This window comes from Cucurbita moschata, unplaced genomic scaffold (assembly GCF_002738365.1).
Source record: "Cucurbita moschata cultivar Rifu unplaced genomic scaffold, Cmos_1.0 Cmo_Scf00060, whole genome shotgun sequence".
NCBI classification, from domain to species: domain Eukaryota; kingdom Viridiplantae; phylum Streptophyta; class Magnoliopsida; order Cucurbitales; family Cucurbitaceae; genus Cucurbita; species Cucurbita moschata.
In genome coordinates this window covers 606,828-613,691 of record NW_019268576.1, presented here as the reverse complement: position 1 = coordinate 613,691, position 6,864 = coordinate 606,828, and the positions used below count along the sequence as shown (strand labels likewise).

General features: G+C 38.1%; 1 long non-coding RNA gene across 1 annotated transcript; it reads right to left on the bottom strand.

The window, feature by feature from the left end:
• Positions 1-1,334: 1,334 nt before the first annotated feature.
• LOC111436762 lies at positions 1,335-5,974 on the bottom strand. Its single transcript, XR_002709326.1, has 3 exons — positions 5,827-5,974; positions 4,719-4,724; positions 1,335-1,345 (listed from the first exon to the last, which is right to left on the bottom strand). It is a non-coding gene; the product is annotated as an uncharacterized LOC111436762 (long non-coding RNA).
• Positions 5,975-6,864: the final 890 nt, after the last annotated feature.

Below are 6,864 nucleotides of genomic sequence, written 5' to 3'. Positions count from 1 at the left end.
GGGCCTAGTAGGGCTTGGAGAAACTATTAATTCTCCTCTCTCTCTCTCTCTCTCTCTCTCTCTTAACCTTTGTGGGCCTACCACATGGGCCCCTCCAAATGACAGCATCTTTATGTCAGTAGCTTATAGGACAGGAAGCCCAAGTGAGCCATCAGGGAAAACATTTCACCTTTTGTGAACCAAAAAGGGCAACTAAACTTACAACTTCATTATAATTGTGGAGTTTAGAAATTTGAAGTCGGAAGGTCTAAGATTTGTGTAACTTTGTGGGCTGGTGGGCAGGTGTATCGTGAGATCCCATATTAGTTGGATGAGAGAACAGAACATTTCTTATAAAGGTGTAGAAACCTCTCTTAACAGACGCATTTCAAAATTGTGAGACTGATGACAATACGTAAGAACCAAATCAGACAATATCTATTGCAGTAGACTTCGACTTGTTACATGTATAAAAGTCGAGTTCCAAGAGCCTGGTACCCGATAAACCGAATAAATCGGACAATATCTATTGAGGAGGAAGATTAGTATTAGAGATGGATCGAAAAGCAAGTATATAGGCTCATATGAATAGGAATCAAAAGATATCTATTCTAGTTCTATCATCAGCTATGGGTTCGAATCTAAGAGAAATTCTCAAAAATGTTTGCTACCTTGAAATTATTTGATAGGAATTTGGATTCGAGTAATGGGTCTAGTAAATATGTGTGTAAAAGTCGAGTTTCGAGAATCTGGTATCAGATATATTGAATAAGTCGAGATCTATGCCCGAAATGGTCCAACACGTAATCAATTAGCATGAATGAGAGAGAAGTCTTGTAATTTATTATTTTTTTTTCTATTAGACAATGGATGATGGGAGGTTAAAATATAGCATGGTCCTCATCGTATAAGTAGCTTGGTCCACGTATCCTTGGGGTTTAATCTCCCAAGCATTCACGTGAAAGGATTTTGAACCATCGCCTTGCCCTCATCATGGGGAAGGATTCTTGTCTATATTCTCCTCTAATTTCAATCCTCGATTCTAATAGCCAATAGAATGTCGGATCTACATTAGCTTTGTTCGGTAAGGTGGATAAAACCAACGACAAAAATTTTAAAGGGGAGATCGAGAAGCAAGATTTCATAATTAGAGAAACGACTTGATTATGAAAGTCGGTGCCTCGGTGAATAACTTTTCTATAAATTAACTAAAAATGTCCTAATTAGGGTATCACGATAAAGTATATATCGTACTAAAATTATAAGAACTCGTAAATTGTGTTCTTAGTCATGAGTTCCAGACGAATTCAAATATTGAAGAGGTGTTAGAGATGTGGCAAGTTTTATATAGTAGAGTGTTTTAAAACTGTGAGGCTGATGACGTAACGGGACAAAATGGACAAAATCTATGTTAGGATTGATACCAGTTGTTAGCTCTGATACCAATTGCTAGGATCGTTCGACAATGCACATACTCGATCCAGATGAACACAAAGAAGAAAATACAAGGAGGAATATTGGCTAAAGGTTTTATATGGATGACTTCAGAGATGTACAACAAAGAATACAGAAGGGGGAAGAGAATACAAAGAAGGGAGGAAGTACATTTACTAAATATAGCTTCTAAAGATTTAAACTAGATATAATTATCAAATATATGTCTGTCAAATCTTTATCAAATATCTACCATATATATCTTCTAAATATATCTCTACCAGATCTAGGGATCATGCTCCATATCCCAACAATCTACTGGCAGTGGCTTGATTGTTACAAATGGTATCAGAACCAAGCACTGATCGGTGTGCCAGTGAGGATGTTGGGTCTCCCAAAAGAGTTGATTGTGAGATCTCACATCGGTTGGAGAGGAGAATGAAGCATTTCTTCGATTTAAAACTGTGAGGCCAATGACAATACACAAGGAGCAAAAAGAAACACTATCTTAATTTGGATGGGAAATGGATTTTGGTGGTTAGAAGGTGGTTTTTGAGGTGATTGAGAGGAAAATATTAATAAGAAAAATTAGGAAAATAGTGTAGGTTTAATGATTGGTTGTAAGAAAAAGACAGAACGTGAAGTTCCATAAATAAATAAAATTTGATGTAAGAGGAAAGGAAGGAAGGAAGGCAAAAGGAATGGGCATGGTGAGAACCTTATTGAGTAAGGGAATGGGGGAATTAGAGCACGCCGTTGATGGCCTTCCTTAGCCCAAGGGATAAGGGTCCTTCCAAAAGTCACACACCAGAATCATACACCTTTGCGTGGAGTAATTGAGTTAGATTCTCATAAATATATATATATATATATATATATATATGAACATGAGAGAGAAAGAGGAAGGATTTGGTTGCAAAAGCAATGGCATTTTGAAAATGAAATAATGGGGCGTGTTTTCACACAATTGCTTCGTGGTTCCTTTCGAGTTATGAGACAGTCACATAATAACCCTGAACAGGTGGTGGAAACTATCAAGCTGGAGTATGGTAGGGGCAGAGGGAGTTTCCGGTGGAGCGGTGAAATGCGTAGAAATTGGAAAGAACACCAACGATGAAAACACTCTGCTGGGTTGACACTGACACTGACACTGAGAGACGAAAGTTAGGGAAGCGAATGAGATTAGATCCTCCAATAGTCCTAGCCGTAAACGATGGATACTAGGCGCTGTGCATATCGACCCGTGCAGTGCTGTAGCTAACGCGTTAAGTATCCTGTCTAATAATGAAACTCAAAGGAATCGACGAGGGTTCACACAAGCGGTGGAGCATGTGGTTGAATTCGATGCAAAGCGAAGAACCTTACTAGGGCTTGACATGCCACGAATCCTAAAAGAGAGGGGTGCATTCGGGAACGTGGACACAGGTGGTGCATGGCTGTTGTCAGCTCGTGCTGTAAGGTGTTGGGTTAAGTCCCACAACGAGTGAAACCCTCGTGTTTAGAAATTTTAGTAAATTTAGTGACTAAATGATTTAATTTTTTTTAATTTTCAGAGACTATAATACACATTTTAAATGTAAGAAAAATATTAAAAGTGTGGGTCCCACAAGGCAATATAAGATAGCAATAGTGCAAATGTGCTACGCATGGTACAATGGGGGAGTCCTGCAGGGGGAGGGAGGGGGGCTTACTAGTAATTACGGAGTGTTTTTTTTTTAATTTATTTATTTAAAAAAAAGGCAGCAAATAGCCACGTGTTATTCAGTGTGTTTTAAGGCGTGCAAAAACCAAATCCATATATGGCGGCTATCAGCTAAAATTTTGTAAGCACTGTGACGATTGTCGCACAAAACAAGTGGCCCCTATAAGTGGGGACGACTTGTCGAACTACAAAAAGACAAAACAGAGGCATCTGTGGGCCCCATTGAGTTGAGCTGGTGACACACGTCGGATGATTTCATGGTTCGGTGGTCCCCACCTTTATGGGTAGTTGTCGGGGGGCAACATATGGCCGATTTGTGGGACCCAATCATAGAGTTGTAGAAGGAAGTTCCATGATTTTTGTGTGTGCTAAAGGCTTATTGTGTTCCCAAAAAGCCTAAAAGGATGTCTTTGTGGGTCCCACATCAACAAAACCCAAATTTAAAAAAAAAAAAAAACATTATTATTATTATTATTTGTTATTAGAGGTGTGAGTTTAAGCAAAAGATTGATAACCAAAAGTGGTTTTTGGTTGACTACTTTAAAAAAAAAACAATATTATTATTATTGTTATATATATATATATATATATATAAGATTATTGTTTAGATAAATATAAGAAAATATAAAAATATTATTTAATTATTTAAAAGCATAATATTGTTTGATTAAAAAAGAAAAGGGGGGGTAGATGGAAATAGAAGTGGTTGGAGGTAAGTTTGGTGGGTGCGCATGCCGTTCAAATAGGTGGAATTGTGGTCATAATGGAAGATGCCAGCCACACCCCATCTCGCCTATTCATCACTCCATACATTTTGCATCATTCCCCCTTCCCCCTTCCCAAAAATTATTCTATAAAATTAACCTCAATTTTAATATAATTTTTTTAATTACGTGACGGGTAATTTGTGTTGGATGATGAAAGTTTCACCTCGGCTAATTTAGGGAATGATCGTGGGGTTATAATCCAAGGAATACTCTCTCTATTGGTGTGAGGCCTTTTGGGGAAGCCCAAAACAAAACCATGAGTGCTTATGCTCAAAGTGGACAATATCATACCATTGTGGAGAGTCGTGTTTAACTCTAATACCATTGGTAACAGTCTAAGTTCCTCTCTCCAATCGATGGAGATCGTGTTTGACTCTAATACCATTTGTAACAGTCTAAGCTCACTGCTAGTAGATATTGACATTGTCCTCTATAAACATTCCCTTCAAGGGCTTCTCCTCATTTTCATAACTCACTGCTAGTAGATATTATCCTCTTTAGACATTTCCTTCAAGGGCTTCAAGGGCTTTAAGGGCTTCTTCTCATTTTCACAGCTCACTGCTAGTAGATATTGTCCTCTTTAGACATTCCCTTTAAGGACTTCTGCTAGTAAATATTGTCCTCTTTAGACCTTCCCTTCAAGGGCTTTCCCTCATTTTCACACTCTCCTCTCCAACTGATATGGTATCTCACAAATCCCTTGTCTCTCGGGAAAAAGAAGCTTGTTGTTTTGATGATAGTGAAAAAGTCAATAATTGATGTAATCTTGTATAGTGATATATATATATATAGTCTTAAATTAAAAGCTAAGAATTAATGCGAAAACCAAGTGTGACCACAATCTGGTTCCAAAAGGCTCTTATAAAAAAAACACACTCATTTTACTCCCTTCTCATTTACACTGTGTTCTCTTCTCTTCTCCTCTCTTAACTCCCATTTATTAAACAGTTCCCCCAACTAATTTAATCACCCTTTTAGAATCATTAAACTCATTGCTTAATTAATGAAAAATCCCCCCCCNAAACCCCCCCCCCCCCCCCCCACTTTAATTAACCCATCACAAAGACATAAATAATTATTTTACCTAATTAATTGGATGCTAATTAAATTGATTAATGTTGTTTTTATGTTTCCCTTTTTGTGGGTTTCTCATGTTATGTCTTATATACATACATACATACATACATATATATATATATATAGAGAGAGAGAGAGAGAGGGCATGCATTTTGATAATGTTTTTGGGCACGTCTTGTTTGTTTTATTTTGTGTTTTTTTATTTTTTTTTATTTGCTTTGTTTGGAATAGACAAACATATGTTGTCCCTCTGAACTTAGGTTCCTTTCATGGATTTTTACTGTTCATTCATCGCCTTGTCCCTTCTTATCTATCTTAAAAGTTCTTAGCTACTCTATTTTATTGTTTCTTTTTTCTTTTTTCTTTTAATTCCTATCTTTCGTGAAATTAATTTGAGGGGTTGTCGGGAAAGTATAAAGAGAACAATGTATATTAGTGGTGAGCTTGGATTGTTAGAAATAATATACGAGTCAGACATTGAGCAGTGTGTTAGTGAGGACGTTAGGTCCTCAAAGGGGTAGATTGTGAGATCCCAAGTCGGTTAGAGAGAAGAACGAAACATTCTGTATAAGAGTGTGAAAACTTCTCCCTAACAGACGGGTTTTAAAACTATGAGACTGGCGACATATGTAATGAGCCAAATTAGTCAACTGCTAGTGGTGGACTTGGGATGTTACAAATAATATAAGAGCGACATCGAGCGGTGTGTTAGCGAGAATGTTAGGCCCTCAAGGGGGTGGATTGTGAGATCCCAAGTCGGTTGGAGAGGAGAACGAAACATTCCTTATAAGGGTGTGAAAATCTCTCCTTAACATACGCGTTTTAAAACTGTGAGACTGACGACGTACATAATGAGCCAAAGTAGACAACTGCTAGTGGTGGGCTTGGGTTGTTACAAATAATATAAGAGCCAAACATCGAGCGATGTGTTAGCGAGGATGTTAGGCTCTCAAGGGGTGGATTGTGAGATCTCAAGTTGGTTGGAGAGGGAAACGAAACATTCCTTATAAGGGTGTGAAAACCTCTCCCTTAACAGACGTGTTTTAAAACTGTGAGACTGGTGACGTACGTAACGAGCCAAAGTAGACAACTGCTAATGGTGGGCTTGGGTTGTTACAAATAATATAAGAGCCAAACATCGAGTGATGTGTTAGCGAGGATGTTAGGCTCTCAAGGGGTGGATTGTGAGATCTCAAGTTGGTTGAAGAGGGAAACGAAACATTCCTTATAAGGGTGTGAAAACCTCTCCCTTAACAGACGTGTTTTAAAACTGTGAGACTGGTGACGTACGTAACGAGCCAAAGTAGACAACTGCTAATGGTGGGCTTGGGTTGTTACAAACAATATAAGAGCCAAACATCGAGCGGTGTGCCAGTGAGGACGTTAGGCCCTCAAGAGGGTAGATTGTGAGATCCCAAGTCAGTTGGAGAGGGGAATAAAACATTCCTTATAAGGGTGTGAAAACCTCTCCCTAACAGACATGTTTTAAAACTGTGAGACTGGCGACGTACGAAACAAGCCAAAGCAGACAACTGCTAGTGGTGGGCTTGGGCTGTTACAAATAATATAAGAGCCAGACATCGAGCAGTGTGCCAGCGAAGACGTTAAGCCCTCAAGGGGGTGGATTATCCCTAACAGACGCGTTTTAAAACTATGAGACTAGTGACGTACATAACGAACCAAAGTAGACAACTACTAGTGATGGGCTTGGGTGTTACCGGTTCTAAAACACAAAAATAAACATTCCTTAATAAAATAGTAGGAATTATTACAAACTCACTTCTAAAAGGTAGATTTGATGATTGTCTTGAGACATAAAAACATCAATTAAGTTGTAGTTTCTAAAGCTATCAATGTTTGTTCTTTAAACATCAATTGTGATACAATTTTTAATATATAAACTCG